This window comes from Lissotriton helveticus, chromosome 6 (genome assembly GCF_964261635.1).
Source record: "Lissotriton helveticus chromosome 6, aLisHel1.1, whole genome shotgun sequence".
Taxonomy (NCBI): domain Eukaryota; kingdom Metazoa; phylum Chordata; class Amphibia; order Caudata; family Salamandridae; genus Lissotriton; species Lissotriton helveticus.
The window spans coordinates 1,594,894,331-1,594,913,552 of record NC_136067.1 but is presented as its reverse complement, the minus strand read 5'-3'; the positions used below and the strand labels follow the sequence as shown (position 1 = coordinate 1,594,913,552).

Genomic DNA, 19,222 nt, shown 5'->3' with positions numbered 1-19,222 from the left:
TAAGGAGACCAGCTCCTAAATAATAAATCCCCAAAGTAGAGGTCCCAGCGCCAAGAAAATACTTTCCCTAAGAACAACCTAAACAAGACTCAAGCTCTCAGTAAGACACCATAGCACGAGAAATGCTTAACACAGGAAAATACATGCTATTAGAAACAAATTCATGAAAACCTACGCTCTCACTGAGTCCACAGAATGGAAAAATACTCAACACATATATATACCAACACAGTACATATACCTACATTTATGTACCTAATGAAATAACCACAAGGGAATCAGCTTAAATAAATATGCATGACTAAATACAGTAGTGCAGTAAATAAGAAATCAATACTCATTGGAAACTGACAGTAAAATAACAAACAGTCGATGTGATGTGAAGAAACTGTTTCACATGAAAGGACAGAAGCTGGTTTTAGTTAGAGTCCCACTCAATCTTAAGTGGAGACAGGGCAGTGTAAAGTCAATAAAGATGACAAATGCCCCAAAGAAACAATGTTAGACTGGGTCGTTGCTCCGATCCGATGCGTGTGAAGCGCAGACACTTCAATAACAAGCATTTACAATGCAATAGGTCTCGCATTAATTAAGTTTGAACTATTGGCATTGCTAAATATTGCAACACCAATTGCAACAAAAGTCTATAAATTGTAGGCCAAAAAAATGTGTCTTTATTTTTGAAGCAATGATGGCATGCTGCGCTTTAAATGAATATGTTAAAAAGTAAAGTGTGCCATACTGCGATTGCTACAATAGTTAATTGTGGTTGCGTTAACAATTGATGTGTGCGCTGGTGGTGTGTGTGCCTGTAGAAATGGTGCACTGATGCTGTGTGGTTGTGGTGGTGTGTGTGGTGGTGTGTGTGGTTGTGTGTGTATGGTTGTGTGTGTCGTGTGTATGGTTGTGTGTGTGGTGTGTGTGGTTGTGTGTGTGTTTGGTTGTGTGTGGCTGTGTATGTGTGGTTGTGTGTGTGTGTGGTTGTGGGGGTGTGGTTGTGGGTGGTTGTGTGTGTGGTTGTGTGTGTGTGGCTGGGTGTGTGTGGTTGGGTGTGTGTGGTTTTGTGGGTGTGTGTGGTTGGATGTGTGTGGTTTTGTGGGGGTGTGGTTGTGGGTGTGGTTAGGTGTGATTGACTCTCGCTGCGCAGTGTATCGCGCTAGGCGCGAGACCTAAAAACACACTACATTAAAATACCACGCTCATTGGATGAAAGTGTGAAGACAGAAAAGCGGGTCACACTTATGAGAATAGTCTAAAATCATATATAACAAGAGCACGCTTCTTGCTCAGGGTCCAGACAGAAAATTATGTTTCTGACCATCTACAGCAGGGTTCCCAAAAGTCAGTCCTGCAGGACCGGATCCATGCCAGATATTTAAGATTACTACATTTATCTAAATGGGGATATTCTAAAAATCTGGGATGAATCCGGCCCTCCAGGATCGACTTTGGAGAACCCTCATTCTACAGACACCTACGCATACACCCCTACAGGTGATAGGATTCTGTACAATCATATATGACATAACAGATAGCACCTTTTGTTAAATCTAATTTCTTATCTGATATTCTCCATAATGCTATTCCAATTATGGAGGAGAATCTACTGGTGGATTCTTCTCCGCATTTAGACCTTCACCTTGGAGGATTCTCCATCACCACTCTACTCTAAATCAGGCACCATGTCTCATTTATGATATTTCGTAATATCTAAAAAGTCAGACATCTGTGTTTTTCAGTCCATCAGCGTGCTTCTGTTACATCTTAATCCTTTGTGTAATGTCTTCCACAGAGATGCCTTTTCAGGCTACTTGTTGTCTTGCACACAGTGTGATGTCCCCGTTTGACCTAACCTTTCAATTACATTTCCATTTTGACTCTATTTTTGCTAATGGGGCATGATGTGAACACAGTTGCCAAGTGTTTGATATTTTCCCTCACATCTGCTGTAATCCTGCCTATCACGCTGACAGTCACGAGCCCCCAGGGCACTTTGCGTGATGTCATGTTTTTTCAGCTTCATTGCTGACAGAGGGGTGTTGACAGGTACAACGAGGTATTGTGGCCACAGGCACAGAAAAAGAAGTGCCACATGACAAGGTCTACTTTAAGACGCCATATTGACATTGTTCTCCACAAAGTTGCAATGTGAGCCGAATGTGTCCAAACAGCTGTTAATGCCAGGGTAAATGCCTAGAGTGCTGAGATGCCTTCGAGGATACACCAAAACGACGGAGCTGGAATTCAGTCCTGCTGCAAAATATGTAACCGAAGCTCACTGCGTTTGGAGCCTTCGAATGACTGCCCCATTCTGTCAGAACATGACTTGGTGGCTGCAAACTGCGCGTACATTGATGGCTTCTACAGTGTGGTGTCAGTCCCCCGTATCCATCCACGCGCCCCCCTCACCTTCTGTTTTACGTTGACAGTGCAGCAAAAGTGTCTACGAGTTTTGGTGCAAGGAGAACACACTTGCTTTGTCACTGCTCCACCGAACTGTCCATCGATTGAAGGTATTCCTACAAATCTGTATTCGTTGTGAGGATTTGATAACTTTAGGATAGAATAGCACTGAACTGTAAAAAAAAAAAACGTTACCTGCAGAATAGGCGATCATTTGAGAGGGTTATTATATACAATGCTTCAATTTGATCACCTAGTTTAACAAGCGGGAGGCGGCTCGGGCGCAGCACGTCTTCCGGAGACGTGCGTGTTCACAGAGCTGAGTCTGCTCGTGCACAGGCCAGTAGCCGCTCGTGCACAGCTCTAGACTCCCTTGCCAGTGAACACGGCGACTATAGAACTCGCTGGCGGGAGCGCTTCGCGCTCCAACACCAGCTCGCCCTAAAAATGACGAATGCCCCAAAGCAAACAATGCTTAAACTAGAATCTGAGGAGACTCGTTACCGCAGTCAAAAGTAAGTGAAGACGATCCAATGTTGAAGGTTGGCAGCAAACGGCAGGCAGTTCGGTGAGGCAAAATAAAAACTGCAGATACACGCAATGAGATCACAAGTCCACGTACTATTCTGTGATGGAGGTACGCTTGCTGACGGTGTGCCGGGTGGCTCACTGCACGCCAAAACAGTAAGGCGTCACATTAGCAGGATGCAGAACGTCACAGAGGAGGGCACAGCAGCGTCATAGAAATGTAGGTAAGTGCGTGCTCAAACCCGTGGCATAGTTTTGAAATTCAAAACGGCAGTTAGCAACAATTTGACACGAAGAACTGAGGCAAAGATAATTTTGTATATAAATAAAATGTCTCGCACGACTTTGCCAATGAGTACCAATTATGTTTACACAGCCAGACAAGTAGGTTGAATATGCCGTTTTTTCCCCTTCTCAAGAGTATTGTACACAGCAGAATGCATTCTCCAAAGTGAACTCCCAAAGGAAATTCAGCAGTTAAAAAGAATACTTGTGGCAACTTGAGGTACTAGGGATAACCACATTGTTTAGCATAGGCTGCGTTATGGCACTATTTAAAAAATGAATACAAATGATGTAAGCTGAATAATAAATCAAGTCTCTGAGACGAATTTTTTTTATCACTTGCTCCGTCAAAACGCTGCCTTTAATTCTAAAACTGTTGGTGCCAGCTGCTCCAATAGAACTACTTTCTTGACAACTGATAAATCGGTAGTTTGGCAGCTTAAAGTTTTCACAGTAAGTAGGATATCAAAAGCTCATTAAAGGAATGTGAAGCGCCCTGAGCAGGCTGTCCAGGAGGTAGAGGACACTGGTGGGACACGGGAGGGCGTTCTTTTCCTTGTTATTATTTTAAAAATAGCTTTGTTTCGTTTCTAAGTTGCTTTGCTTAGTTTCTTGTCAGATTAAAGTTCATCACAATTGTAGGTTTCCTCACCTCCTATACTCTTGTGGCTGTAGCACGTAGGGTTTCTACAAGACTGTCGCCAAAATGTTGTAAGGTAGGATGTACAGATGACCAGAGGTAGCCAGGAGGTAGATTTCTATGTAGAGCATTTATTCATGAGAAGTTACAAGTTACAAGTTGTAGTCATATAGTGGTCTAGTAGTGGTCCCACCAGGAGTAGCATCTTGGCTACTCAGCCCACTCTCTCCAACTGTCATTCTCCACACAAGCAGGCACACCAACATCCCAATCGCTCTCTCATCAGGCACTCCAACATTCCACGCACACACCACATTCATCCTGGCTGAGTAGCTGAGGGGAGGATGCATCAGGGGTAATCAGGTTACAACACACTTCTCTGTCCCTACTGATCCAGATCTCGAGGTACCGTAACGTATTGAACACCCATGGGAGCCCCATCTCTGGGAGTGGAACACCGCCCCTCTCAGCCTCTGATCCAATCGGATACAGTTGTGATTTAGTGTTATTAACATGGAGTCCCGAGGCCTCAGCAAACTGACCCAAAGCCTTCATCAATATTGGAAGTGAGTGGGCTGGCTCCCGCAGATACACCAAAGCATCATCTGCATACAGTGATATTATATGTTCCAGGGCCCCAATTTGGATACCTCGCCCCTATGAAGGTGGCACGCTAGTGTCTCTATCGCCAGGGCGAACAGCAAGGGGGAGAGCGGACATCCTTGTCGCGTCCCCCTGGCTATTGATATCGCATCTGAGACATATCATCCCATGCGGTTCCTCCTCAGAAGTCTCACCCAATTTACAAACCCCTCACCGATCCCCATTTTTAGGAGCACCTGCCATAGATATTCCCACCGGAGCGGGTCGAACGCCTATTCGATATCGAGGAAAACCAGAGTAGTCTGTGCTGCCCTGCCTTCTAGTGAGTGCATGACATGGGCAAGATGGCAGATATTGCGCAGCGCGTTTCTTCCTGGAATGGAACCTGACTGGTCATCATGCACCAGCCGCCGGAGATATGGGAGTAATCTGTTGGCCAGGACTTGACTAATAATCTTGAGGTTGACATTGAGCATTGAAATTGGCCTATAAGAGACGGGTAGTAGGGGGTCCTTCCCCAGCTTGGGGATCATCACAATTAGCGCTTCACGCATGGAGGCAGGCAATAAGCCTGTCTCACTAGCCTCGTTAACAATTTCCAGGAGCCTAGGGATCAAGACTCCCCCAAACTCTTTATACAGCTCTGCCGCCATAACATCTAGTCCAGGGGACTTAGCTGTTTTCACACATGCAATCGCGGCTCGCACCTCCTACCCCCTGAAAGGACTACCCTAGGGATTCCTGACTGTCCGAGTCAAGGCATGGTAACTCCATTTCAGTAAGATAAGCTTCCAAAGCCTGTGGGGCAGCAGTGGACTCGGAGTATATTTTTTGAAGATGCGTGGTGAATACTGTGTTAATCTCATGCTGGGTGTAAATCAGTCAACCCCCTCAGCCGGAAGGGCCAATATCGGGAGAGGTTGATTCTCCACCCTGATCAAGCACGCCAGTAGGCGCCAGACTTTGTCACCCTCAACGTACCACCGACGTCTGCTCAAGGTCCTATTATACTTACCCAATGACTCCCAGAGATCCCCTATCTTTTGTCGCTGCTCCGTCCATTTGGCTAGCCCCTCCGGGTCTGTGGGAAGGCCTGCCTCTAGGGTCTTTAAGGATTCCTTCTGTTGTTATAGGTCCCGTTCCAACACCCTCCGCACCCCCACCTCTGTGGACATACATATTCCCCTCAATACCCCTTCCATCTTATCCCATTCAAACGCCCTCAAGCTAGCAGTGTTCCAGTTTGCCTCAAAATAACCTTCCAGCCCTGCCGTGATCGCCTCCTTCTAAACCGGGTCTGTCAGCGCCTCAGTGTTAAGTATCCACAACGGTACTTTGGAGCGTGGACGGCCCAAAGTGTAGACCACCATCAGGGGGGAGTGATCGGACAGATATCAGGCCAGGTACTGTGTCTCTAGAATCCGACAGGCCACTGTTTCCTGAACGAAACAATGATCCAGCCTGCTGTACGTATTAGCTGCCGGGGTATAACAGGAGTATATCCGACCACCAGGGTTGCGGTGTCTCTAAATGTATAATAAGTGATGGTTGCTAATCATCTGGTGCAGGGCTTCCCGTGTTTTGAGTTTAGCACCCACCTTAGGGGGATGCTTATCCCATTCCCCATCTAAGGCACAATTAAAGTCTCCTACTACAATGAGTTCCACGTCAGGTGTCAACTCCAATTTCCCCAGAACCTTAGCCAAGAATTCCCCGTCGTCGGTGTTCGGAGCATAGACATTTACTAAACACAGGTGTCTCCCATCCAGCATCCCCTCCACCACTACGTATCTCCCTTCGGGTTCAGGATTACAATTTAAAACCTTAAAGGGTGCTCCAGGCGCTACCCATAAAAGTGCCCCCCTGGGAAACCCCGAGTATGAGGTTGCAAAAAACTGGCCCCGCCACCGCCACCGCCGTTGGACATATTTCAGGCAATCCCCACACACATGCGTCTCTTGTAAAAAGGCCACGCTTATCCTGTACCGTCTAAGGAACGTTGCTACCCGTATCCGCTTGACCCTGTTGTTGAACCCCCTGACATTCCATGTTATAAGTTTATAAGCCTGCTGATCCCCAGCCATAGGTATAGAATTTTGGTTAACCACAGTATCTGATACAGGAGCAGTAAGAACCACAATGTATAGTGTTGGGAACCCCTCCGTCTCCTCCAAGCGCTCCCTTGACCTCTGGTGACCCAGTATAAAACATTCCCCTGGTAGAGCAATAAAGCAAAACCATGCGAAAAGTCTTCCCCCGCCCTCAGGCAGTAGAACCTCATTTGCACAGCCCAACCTTGGTCTGAGAACTCAGGACTCCGCCCCATAGCCACCACCCACCCCTAACGACCCCCCCGCAACAGTGCAAACAACGATGACAATCTACAGAAAAAGGAATCCCAGTCCTTGTTGTACAACCAAACTGCCCGGTGCTGCGCGGGCCCGCCCAACCGCCCGTTTAGCCGGGCTCACACAGCACACCACAGTCAGGACACCTAAACTGCAGTGTGGCGGAATAGCGCCCCTCCCCCAACCGCTACGTTCTCACCCCCGCACAGTCCCCTACTATTCTCTAAAAGGGAGTACCCCCTTCAGGCGTCCCATAGTAGAGTCAGATTACAGCAGAGGTGAGGACCGTACTCACCGCATCCAATGCAACCCCACTGACCACCATCCCCCGAATGGCAGTCCTCATACTTGCAGACATATATCTCACGAGCCACCAGCTAGTGGGCCAGCAGTGCTTTCCAGTTCAGATTGGGTTTCTCAGATGAGGCACAGTGGGGAAAACTGATTTTGCGTGGGTATGCCCCCCAGTTCTTCTCTGAGGGTGCCATCTGGCATGATGCGACCTCCCTCAGGTGTCCCCTTTGACGCGGACCATTGTCCTCCAGTGCGACCAGGCCAGTTCCGTTGACGACCGCTCCGCCTCCTCTGTTCCTGCCACCCTTGATGTTGTTCTTGCCCCTCCAGGCCCATCCACTCCATCCAGTCCATAGCCTCTTGCAGCTCAGTAAAGAAGTGGACCCTGTCTGCATGCTGCACTCTGAGCCGGGCCGGAAACATCAGGCTGTACTTGATATCAAGATCCCTCAGCCTCCTCTTGACCCAAAGGAAGTCGTTCCGCATTTTTTGTACCTTTTTTGTGAGGTCCGGATAACTATGGATCTCATGGTTCTCAAACTTGGGTGGACCGTTCTTGCGGATGAACTGCAGGATCATGTCCTGATCCCTAAAATTGAACAAGCGGGCGATCAGGTTTCTAGGCGGGGATCCCGGTTTCAGAGGGGGGCCAAGGGAGCAGTTGGTCGCTCCACGGCAAACATCTTGGATAGTCGGAGACCCGTGAGGGCTGAACCAATCCACTCCTCCAGGAATGGGTCCGCTGTCGGCCCCTCCGCCCTTTCCGGAAAGCCCAAAAAACAGAGGTTATTCCTCCTTGACCGCCCCTCAGCGTCTTCCACCTTGTCTTCGAGATGAGAGGTGTGCTCCTTGAGTGCAGACTCCCTCGTCTGCAAGTGCTGGCCCTCCGTTCCTAAGGAGGCCAGGTCCCCCTCTGTGGTAGTTACTCGGTCCGCCACCTTCCGCAGGTCCAGGGGCAAATGATTAATATCCATGGCCATGCCGTCCAGCTTAGATTCCAGCGCCACACGGGAGTCCCTAATTGCCTTTAGGATGTCAGCCTTATCCTGGGCCGCTGATCCCTGCTGCGGTCCCTGCTCAGGGTCCAGTCTAGTGCGCCCCGCCAATGTTGGGCCCGGTACCGTGTACTGCATGATCTTGTTGGTCTGCGCTCCTCTAAGGGGCCTGTCTTTCCCCATCCCCAGCGTGGGCCCGTCAAGGTTTTTCGCTGTGATACGTCGCTCCGCAACACCAGGTGCAAGAATCCGTCCCGGGCGCGGAGGAGTCTCTGCAGGTCCCCCACTGCACCCTGCTTCCAGGACAGCCGGGCACCACTGGAATATGCGCCCCCGGCTCCCCACACCGAGCTCTAAGGCAGACAAGTGCCGTTTCAGGGGTTAATGTCCTGCAGGATCTGCTGTTCGGCCCCCCCAGGTCCCTTCTCATGGAACACCGGGTGAAACCGCCACCAAGCCGTGGAGTGCCCCCCTCCGCCGATGGCCGTCACAGGAGTTATCGTCTAGGAGCCGCGGTCTCTAGTTTTATTTTTGTGTGTTTAGAGCGCCCCCAGGCAGTACTCCAGGCCCAACTACTCAACAGGCCGCCCACAGGTGGGGACACAATCGGAGCGGGCCCGGATAGAACCCAGTGCAGCTGGCTCGTGGGTTCTTGTGACTTCCCCCCTCTCACTGTGGCAGGCAGGAGTCCGGGCCTCAAACAGCTCCTCAGCATATGCCTTCACAGTAGGGCCGTGTCCCCATCTCCAACGGCAGCCTTCAGAAGGAAAGTCCAGGCGTCTCCCTGAAGGGGCCCCCCAGCAAGTATGCAGGCCCCACTTCTTCCCAGGTCACACAAGCAGACCGTGGCGGAAGAGACACAGCCGAACCGGGCCCCCCACGGCCCTCCAGAAGCCTTGGGGGCACGAAGCACGCAGCCCCGGGCACCCCGTCAGGCAGCTGCAGTGCTAGCTTTCGCTGCTCCTCACCTCAGGGTCAGCACTCCCCGAGGATTCCACTTCAGATCAGCCAGGAGTCCGGGCCACGATCGGCCCCCCTGCACGAGTTCCCACAGCAGAGTGGACGCAGCGTAGACGTCAGGAGGCTGTCTAGAAGGCAGTCAGGGTCCGCGCCGCCATTTTACTCGTAGGAGCCCCTCAGCAGCAACCAGGCTGGAAAATGGTTTCCCCGATCTGGGGGCACGTGAAAACAGCCCCATCTTAGATCCTCGGTACCAGGGGGGTTCCGACCCCTGTTTTAGCTCTGTGGGCACAATTCCACCAGGATTAAGGTAGGATTTACGAGTTATAGGGCAGGAGCATCACTCAACCGTGACTAGCCCGCCATGCTGCCAGACTACGCCCTACGCTTACTCAGATATGTAGGCAAGTACTGACACAACCTAGTCATTCATCCAGATAAACAGTCCTTTAAACATGGTCAGGCCTAGTAGTGCAGAGTCTATTTGTGCACTCTCCCTGCCTGCTAGACTTGGCATGGAAAACTCCTTCGTCAAGTCTTATACCTACGTTTTAGTACACAACTCACCTCTGAGATAATCTGGAGGTAGGACATAAAGCACAATGCTTTATAGAATAGATGAGTGATATCCTACTGAGTTTCAGTGACTTACTCATGCACGTGCAGACCCCTATGCCAAGCACTACATGTCAGAGAGAGTCATAGTTATGTAGTTATTCCCTGACATAGCTATAGAGTATTTATGTAGGCAGCAGTAATTACATATGATTAACTGCTGCAGACCCCTACGGCGAGCACTACATAGAGTATACCACCGATAATGTAACTGACATACATGTTCACAAAGGCATAGAGACTCTCTATCACCCAGTCAGATAGGGACAAAGCTACTTATACATTCACTCACATACTCAGAAACTACTTATGAATGAAGCAGTATCAAAAGCAGTTGCAGATACACTTATATAAACCTCTATTTCGTAACACAGGTACTGATATATTAGTTCAGCCACTTACATACACATTTACAGAGCCATAGAGTTACTAAAAGAGACACTCAAATACTGACACACTTACTTAAAAACATCAGATGACACTGCTACAGGTGGACTCCTACACTCACTCAGACACCGTCTCTGACCACACCCTAGCCACCTGATGCCACAATGACGGCATCTGCGGTAAAGCCTTCGACTGGATATGCTTATTCCTCACCAGCAGAAGTCAACGGGTCAGACTCCCTTCCTACCTCTCGGAACCGACAGAGACCAGCTGTGGAGTACCCCAGGGCTCCTCCCTCAGCCCCACACTCTTCATCATATGCATGGACACCCTTGCAACCATCCTCAGGACCGGCAGGCTCAACATCATCTCCTATGCTGACGACACCCAGCTTATCCTCTTCTATATCAACATCACTAAACACACTTCGAAGAAGGGATGAAAGCCGTCACTTCCTAGATTAAGAACAGCTGCCTGAAACTTAACTCATAGAAAACAGAAGTCCTCATCCTTGACTCCCCCTCCTTCTGGTGGCCCGAGCCTGTGGAAATACTCCCACCCCGACGGACCATGCACGAAACCTCGGCATCATACTAGACTCATCCCTCACAATGAACGACCAGATCAACGCTGTATCCTTGACCTGCTTCAACACCCTTTGGATGCTTTATAAGACATTCAGATGGATCCCATCCGAATCCAGAAAAACTGTCACACATGCTCTCATCATCAGCAGACTGGACTATGGCAACACTCTCTATGCCGGAATCAACAAAAAACACCTTTGCAAACTCCAGACCGTTCAGAACACCGCAGCAAGACTGATCCTCAACATCCCCCTTCGCAGTCACATCACCCAACACCTCTGTGATCTCCACTGGCTCCCAGTCAAAAGAAGAATAACCTTCAAACTCCTCACGCACACATACAAGGCCCTTCCCAACACCAGACCGATTTACCTGACCAACCGCCCCTCCTTCCGGGAAACATCCTTTACAACGCAACTTTTACCACGCAATGCCTTTACAACGCAACTTTTACAACGCAAACCATTACAACGCATTGTGCTGGGGGGCGCTCTAGGATAGGGAATTGGTTTAATTTACTACCCAACACCTTCCCTACTATCCACGGGGACTGGAGTTGGAATAGTAAATTAAACTATTCACTATCCAGTGCCCCAAAGCACTATGCGTTGTAAAGGCATGCGTTGTAAAAACAGCATTGTACTTCCACACACCCAAAAGTCACCTCCGATCAGTCATCTCTCGCTGGCCACCGTCCCACACATCTCCAAGACCAGAACGGGAGGAAAGTCCTTCTCCTACCTCACAGCCAAGGCCTTGAATGACCTCCCCCTTCAACCCTGGCAAGCACCCACACTGCCCCAGGTCAGCAAACATCTTAAGACCTGGCTTTTCAGGTGCCAACTAAGCCGCCGCCTAGCCCCCAGTGTCTTGAGACCCTCATGGGTGGGTAGTTGTGCTTAACCAACCCTGATTGATTGATTGATTGATTGATTGATTGATTGATTGATTGATATGTAAGCAAGTACAGACACAACCTTGTCATTCATCCAGACAAATAGCCCTTTAAACATGTTTCAGGTCTACTACTACAGAGCTTGTCTCTGCATTCTCACAGCTCGCTTGACTAGACATGTAAAAATCTTTCAGCAAGTCTTAAACCCATGTTTTAGTATCAATCAATCAATCAGTCACATTTGTAAAGCGCGCTACTCACCCGCTAGGGTCTCAAGGCGCTGGGGGGGGGGGAGTTGCTACTGCTCGAACAGCCAGGTCTTGAGTTGTTTCCTGAAGGAGAGATGGTCCAGGGTCAGCCGTAGGTGGGTGGGGAGGGAGTTCCATGTCTTGGCTGCCAGGTAGGAGAAGGATCTTCCTCCGGCGGTGGATTTGCGAATTCGTGGGATGGAGGCGAGGGGGAGGCTGGCGGATCAGAGCTGGTGGGTGGGTGTGTAGAATGTGAGGCGGCTGTTGAGGTATTTCAGGCCCATGTCGTGGAGAGCCTTGTGTGCGTGGGTGAGGAGTCTGAACGTGATCCTCTTGCTGATGGGGAGCCAGTGCAGGTCTTTCAGTTGAGCAGAGACGTGGCTGTGGCTGTGGCTGTGGCGAGGGATGTCCAGGATGAGTCGTGCAGAGGCGTTCTGTATGCGCTGGAGTCTTTTCTGGAGTTTGGCAGTGGTTCCAGCGTAGAAGGTGTTCCCGTAGTCCAGGCGGCTGGTGACGAAGGCCTGGCACACCTCTGAGACAAGCTGTAAGTATGCCATAAAGCACAGTGCTTTGTGCTTAAAAGATTGGAGATGTCCCTTTTAGTTTCAGTCAGTTATCTATGCATTTGCAGACCCCTATTACTACAAAGAGTATACCATAATGCAACTGACATACATGTCCAGAAAGGGATAGAGACTCTCACTCATCCAGTCAGACAGTAATGGAGGGACTTATACATTCACTCACATATTCTGAAACTACTTGTTCAGTCACTTGTATACTTGTGTAAGCTGCAGTACCAAAAGCAGTTAGAGACACACTTGCATACCCCTCTATTCCCTAAGATTGGTCCTGAGGTATACGTTCAGGTACTTACATACACATTTACAAAGCCTTGGACTTAGTAAAACAGAGAGTCATATACCAGCACACTTACCTAAACATCTCATGGAACTGCAACAGGTGGAACCTACACTTCCTAGGATATGTAGTCAAATAGGAACACAAACTACTCATCCATTCAGACAGATACTCCTTTAAACATGGGTCAGGCCTACCAGTGCAGAGCCTGTCTGGGCACTGTCACTGCCATCTTGACCTAGCATGTAAAGCCATCTGTCAAGCCTTAACCCCTTGCATGCATCGGACTGCCCTCAGCCGTCTGACTTCACAGAGGGAGTGTACGGAGGATGGCTAGGGGCCGTCCGAACCCCACCCACTCATTATTTGCCCAGCACCACAGTGGAATTTGCGCTGTGGTCAAGGGGTTAAACTCACGTTTGAGTACACATAACTCACCTCTGAGATAGTCTGTAGATATACCATAGGGCATGGACATTTGTGCTTAAAAGATGAGAGTTGTCCTTTTGAGTTTAAGTAAGTATCTTGTGCACTTGCAGACCCCTAAGGCAAGCACTTATGTGTGAAAAGAAAAGGGGGCCCCTGCCTAAAAGGATAAACCCTAGCAAGGAAATTAAACTCGTTTTGAAAGAAAGAAATTGGCACCGGGTTATGTGCATATATTTACATCACACTGGTGAACGCTAAAAATAATAAAGTCAATGCCTAATAAAATTTGGTATGTGAATATTTTTCTTTTTATTTTATTATGATTATAAACTTGATTCAGATATTTGAAACACTCAATAACTAAATATATGATTTTTTTTACATGTGTATAATACAAATTGGTGCTATACAGTTCAAAACTAACAAAATAAATTGTTCCAACTAATACAGAAATAATTCCCCTTCAACGCGTTTCGGCTGTTAGCCTTCCTCAGGAATTCTGTATATGCAAGTTGATACTTTTAGCCAGGCTAAGAAGAGCCTTGAATAATTTCTTTGTCCAGGAATTCTCAATCCGATTCTAACTGATTTATGATTCTGTCATGTTGTCTGAATCTGCCGACATGATTCAATACCTGTGGACCAGGCTGACGAGGGCTACGAAGAATGTGTGTGTCAGCCCGCACCAAAACGGATAATAGCCGGTTGATATTTCTGTGATTTTCTGGGGCCGCTATGCAATGCACCAAGATGGCGGAGGAAAGAATTGTGACGATCCCCAATTCTAAATGTGAGGGGCAAACCCCGCTGTGATGGCTCTCAGTTGGGGTGGAAAACTCCCATCATGAAGGGCAGCGCTGCAATGATTTGAAGACTCGGTAGCTCCCGTGCACGCGGCGGTATCCTGGACAATTAATGCCCTGGGCCCTCCGCCATCTTGGTGCATTGCATAGCGGCCCCAGAAAATCACAGAAATATCAACCGGCTATTATCCGTTTTGGTGCGGGCTGACACACACATTCTTCGTAGCCCTCGTCAGCCTGGTCCACAGGTATTGAATCATGTCGGCAGATTCAGACAACATGACAGAATCATAAATCAGTTAGAATCGGATTGAGAATTCCTGGACAAAGAAATTATTCAAGGCTCTTCTTAGCCTGGCTAAAAGTATCAACTTGCATATACAGAATTCCTGAGGAAGGCTAACAGCCGAAACGCGTTGAAGGGGAATTATTTCTGTATTAGTTGGAACAATTTATTTTGTTAGTTTTGAACTGTATAGCACCAATTTGTATTATACACATGTAAAAAAAATCATATATTTAGTTATTGAGTGTTTCAAATATCTGAATCAAGTTTATAATCATAATAAAATAAAAATAAAAATATTCACATACCAAATTTTATTAGGCATTGACTTTATTATTTTTAGCGTTCACCAGTGTGATGTAAATATATGCACATAACCCGGTGCCAATTTCTTTCTTTCAAAACGACCCTAAGGCAAGCACTACATAGAATAGAGACTCTGACTCACCCAGTCAGCTAGTGACGGAGGGACATATACATTAACTCACATACTCAGAAGCTACATATGAATGCAGCAGTGTCAAGGGCATTTGCAGACACACCTACAAACCCCTCTAATCCCTAATACAGTTACTGAGGTAGTCGTTCAGCCTCTTACATACACATTTACAGAGCCATAGAGTTACTAAAACAGACAGTCATATACTGGTACACTTGCTTAAACATTTCATGGTACTGCTAAAGATGCACTCCTACACTCAATCGGATATGTAGGCAAGTACTGATACAACCTAGTCATCCATCCAGACAAATAGTCCTTAAAACTTGGGTCAGGTCTACTCGTGCAGAGCTTGTCTGTACGCTGTCACTGCCAATTCAATTTTGTATGTGAAAGTCTTTTGTCAAGTTTAAAACCAACACTTTAGTGCATGTTACTCACCTCTGAAATACGCTGTAGGTACGCCATAACACTTGGTGCTTTGTGCTTAAAAGATGAAAGATGCCCTTTGAGTTTCAGTGAATTACTCATGCACTTGCAGACCCCTATACCAAGCAGTATATAGAGTATACCACCCTTAATGCAACTGACATACATGTTTACAAAGGCATAGAGACTCTGTCTCACCCAGTTAGATAGCAATAGAGGGGCTTATACAATTACTCATACTCATAAACTACTTATGTATGCAACAGTAACAAAGGTATTTGCAAACACACCTACACACCCCTCTATTCCCGAACACAGGCACTGAGGTATTTGTTCAGTCACTTGTATACACAGTTAGAGAGTCATACAGTTACTAAAACAGACAATCCTATATTGGCACAGTTACTTAAACGTCTCATGGCATTGCTACAGGTAGACTCACTCACATATGTAGGCAAGTACTGACACAACCTAGTCACGCATCCCAACAAGTAGTCCTTTAAACATGGGTATATACAGAGAAAAACAGTAATGGACATGGTAGTATTTCCAGTGAGAGACTAATGCATACAATGACACAAAGAAAGACACAGAGACATAAACATTAAAATGAGTAATGTTAGTTCTATTATGATGAGAGAACCATTTATGTTGGTAGTTAACTACTTAAAATAAGCAATGTGATAGTACATAATGAAAAGGTAAATGTACTTATGTTTTTCCTTTTCAGACATCATTTTCTAGTTAACTACAGACATTGACAATGTCATCAAAAAGTAAGAGAAGAAAGAAACAGAGGCAAGGATACAATCTCCTGACAACTGAGAAACAAAAGGGGTAAAATGCAGACAAAAGGGGTGAAAGAGAAAAGAGCTGCTGGTAAGAGAACAAAGACATTTCCTAAAATAATATCTGGGCAACTGGTAAGACAGAAAAATCAAGTTAATAAAACACTAAGTTTTAGATCAACTAAGAGAGTAGGAAAAAGCCCATGATATGAAGATTAGAAAATCATACATAAAAGCACAGAGTCTCACCTGAAGGTAAAGGAAGTTTAAGGAAATCAAAGTTTGAACATTCGTTAGTAGAGTAACATTGAATCAAATAAGAACTATGAAGAACTATTTAAAAAAAGAGAAGCAGTTAGACAAAAGGAATGTGTTGAGTATGTAGTCGATAAGGTATTTGCTCTCAAGAGGAAGCTTTTTATTTGGATTTTTATCAGAATGAAGACACTGAATAAAATAGAGCTGTGTATGTGGAGAAAAAGCCAAGAGAAAAGACTTGTCAATAGAACTAAGTTTTTCAAAGTTTTTAGCGGTGAATGGAGACATACTTCCAACTCTGAGCCTTTCTTTAATGAAGACAGCTACTTCCAATCGAACACATTAGTGCATGCAGTTGAACCATGTTATGAGTTGAAGGATGGTTCTCTCATTCCAAAAGCGGTAATGGTAGCTAGAAATATAGGGGAAGTCATAGGTGAAGAGTTACAGGAAAGGCATATACAGGCCCCTGTATATGAATGGTGCTGTAGCAATATTTGTATTGTTCAGCAGGAATCAATTGATATATTGAGAGCTTTCGTGCCTCAGTTTCCCCCAGATAATTGGGATGTTGCAAGGATTAGATCCATACAAACTAAGAAGCATACTAATTAACAGGGACATTTACTAGCATGTCCATCTAAGAAAGTGTGCAGAAGCATCTTTCATCACTTTAGTATGTTAGTTGCTGTACACCACTCTGAAATGTGAACATTAATTGGGAGGCTTTACTATGTTAATACTCCTACCCTATGTTTAGAAGAAATGAATAGGGCTTTTTTGCATGGTACAGCAGCAGAGGTAGAAAAAGAGTGTGAAGATGTTCAGTTTTGTTTCTTTGGTCTGGAAGAGGGGTGTAGGGAAAATGAGGACTTGGTATCAATAGGACACAGGTATTATTGTTGATAACTTTCTAGAAGAGATTAGAAAGTTTAACATAGGCTGTTCAGAGAAACTGAATTGTGTTTGTATAAGTTGTCAACACACTCACTACAAAAGTCAAACTCAAAATGTCATTGTGTCTTCAAAACCTGAAGAAGACAACCAAGATCTGAGGCAAGAATTTGCAGCTTATTTAATTGTAGAGGAACAGATTGATTGTTCCACATGACAGATTATATGTAAGTACTGTTATGATAAGTTAGAGGATAATAAAATGCCAGTAACAGCAGGACTTAACAAGTTAGAACTAGTTTCAGTTCCACAAGAACTTGAAGATGTATGTTTATGAATCAATTTGTATATAATCTATACATCCATTCCAAGCTATAGTCCGTATGGAACCATAGACAGGTGAGTTACCTCCAACTGAGCTCCAGAAAGGTCTTAAAGGTAAAGTTGTGTACTTGCCATTTGATTTCAGACAGAATATTGAAACTATAGGGGTACAGAGAGATTTTGAAGAACCACTTCATATTCTGGTCAGTGATGTCCCTGCCAAGAATGAAAACCTATGGCAAGAGTTAGTGATGTGTAGTAAAATTAAAAATGCAACATTGTATCTGGTACAAAATAACATTTCCTATAAAATGTAGATGTTCTTCAAGATATAACTCATATGGAGGATGATACATTACCATCTAGAGGTCAGATTGAAAAAGTGGAATGGCCCGGATCAGAAGAAATTTATGAACATTCTAAAAAGATTATTGGTGATGCTATTGATATCTTTCAAATGAAAGAAGCAAAAGGTGCTCCCATGAGTATGCGGGAGAAAAGCTTAGAAGCTTGCTGCTTCTCACATCTGTTTCCCATTGGAGTAGGTGGTAGATATGATGACTGGCTTGTACAAATACCATCAGCCGAGTACATATAAACTAGATGATATTCAGAGGACTCTAGATTTCGCTAGTGTATTCCCTATTTATTTCATCTATTATTTGAGAGCAAGTTGTCAGAACTATCATATGCAGTGAACAACATTCTCAAGACAGGAGTGAATCTGATCGCAAAGTTTGAGGAAAAGACGCAAACCTGGAATACAACTTGATTAATTTGATGGTGTATCAATGTAGTACCAACGAGTAGTGGTATCATCGTCATGGAAAGCTGAAATGCATGTTGAGAAACCTAGGAGCACCTACTTGGTTTCTAACACCCAATTGTGCTGAGTACAAACTCAAACATAAAAGACATAAACCTGAAGAAACCTGGAGAACTTTGCTCATTGGACCCTGCAAATGTTTGTAGGTATTTTAACCACAGGTTTCAAGCCATGATGTGCTTCATCTGCAACTAAACTAATCTTCCTCTTGGTGAAGTAACTGATTTCTTTTGGACTAAAGAGTACAAAGTTAGAGGTGCTCCACATATTCACATGCTATTATGGGTTGCAGATGCATCAACATTTGGAACTGACAGTGATGAGTTTGTCTTGTCTATGATAGAACAGTATGCCACATGTACTACCCCAAAGGACGTTGCTGACAGGTGCTTGAGACAAGCAAGTTTTCTGGTTTCAAGCTCATAGATGTGGGAAGTACTTTTGTTAAAAATATTGATGCAAAGGAACATTTTATACAAGATGTTTTCAATTTTCACTACCTGTCATCTCAGAAGGAAGAATGAACAGTGTCTGCAGTCAGACATACACGGACATGGAAATCACCAAACGATACATACAACCTCAGAAGAACAGAGGCTTCGAAGTTTATAAGTGACTACAATCCTGTCATTTTCAAGATGAGAAATGCAACAATGGATTTACAACTCCATTCCTACTGCTCGCTACGTGACTTCATATATAACAAAATCAGAGGAGACAGTGATGAAAGAGATGTGGGAAGAGATTTCTGCAGAAAAGAGTCTTACCAAGAAATACATTTTCAGTTTGAAAATGATTTCCCACATAGAAATAGGATCCTATGAGTGCTCAAACAGTTGAGTGTGGCTAGTTTTTTCTCAAAGTCAAGCGGAAAGGTGTGGGAAATCCTAGGCCTCGTAAGCAGTCAAAATAGCGTATTAAAGTCTTACCCAGAAATACAGTATTCAGCAGAATTTGATCAAGAAAGTAGAGACATTCTGAAATCTAATATGTTGGATACATACTATCCAAGAAGGAGTCCACATCTTCAAAACATGTTTCTTTATGAAGTACTTAACATTATTTATATATATATATATATATATATATATATATAT

At 45.5% G+C, this 19,222-nt stretch overlaps 1 long non-coding RNA gene across 1 annotated transcript in view; it reads left to right on the top strand.

Moving 5' to 3' along the window:
• Positions 1–3,040: 3,040 nt before the first annotated feature.
• Positions 3,041–19,222, top strand: part of LOC144763622 (uncharacterized) — a 65,292-nt gene continuing 49,110 nt past the window's right edge. Inside the window, exons 1-2 of the long non-coding RNA XR_013596242.1 lie at positions 3,041–3,155; positions 15,766–15,914. This is a non-coding gene — a long non-coding RNA (uncharacterized LOC144763622). The remainder of the gene's footprint in view (positions 3,156–15,765; positions 15,915–19,222) is intronic.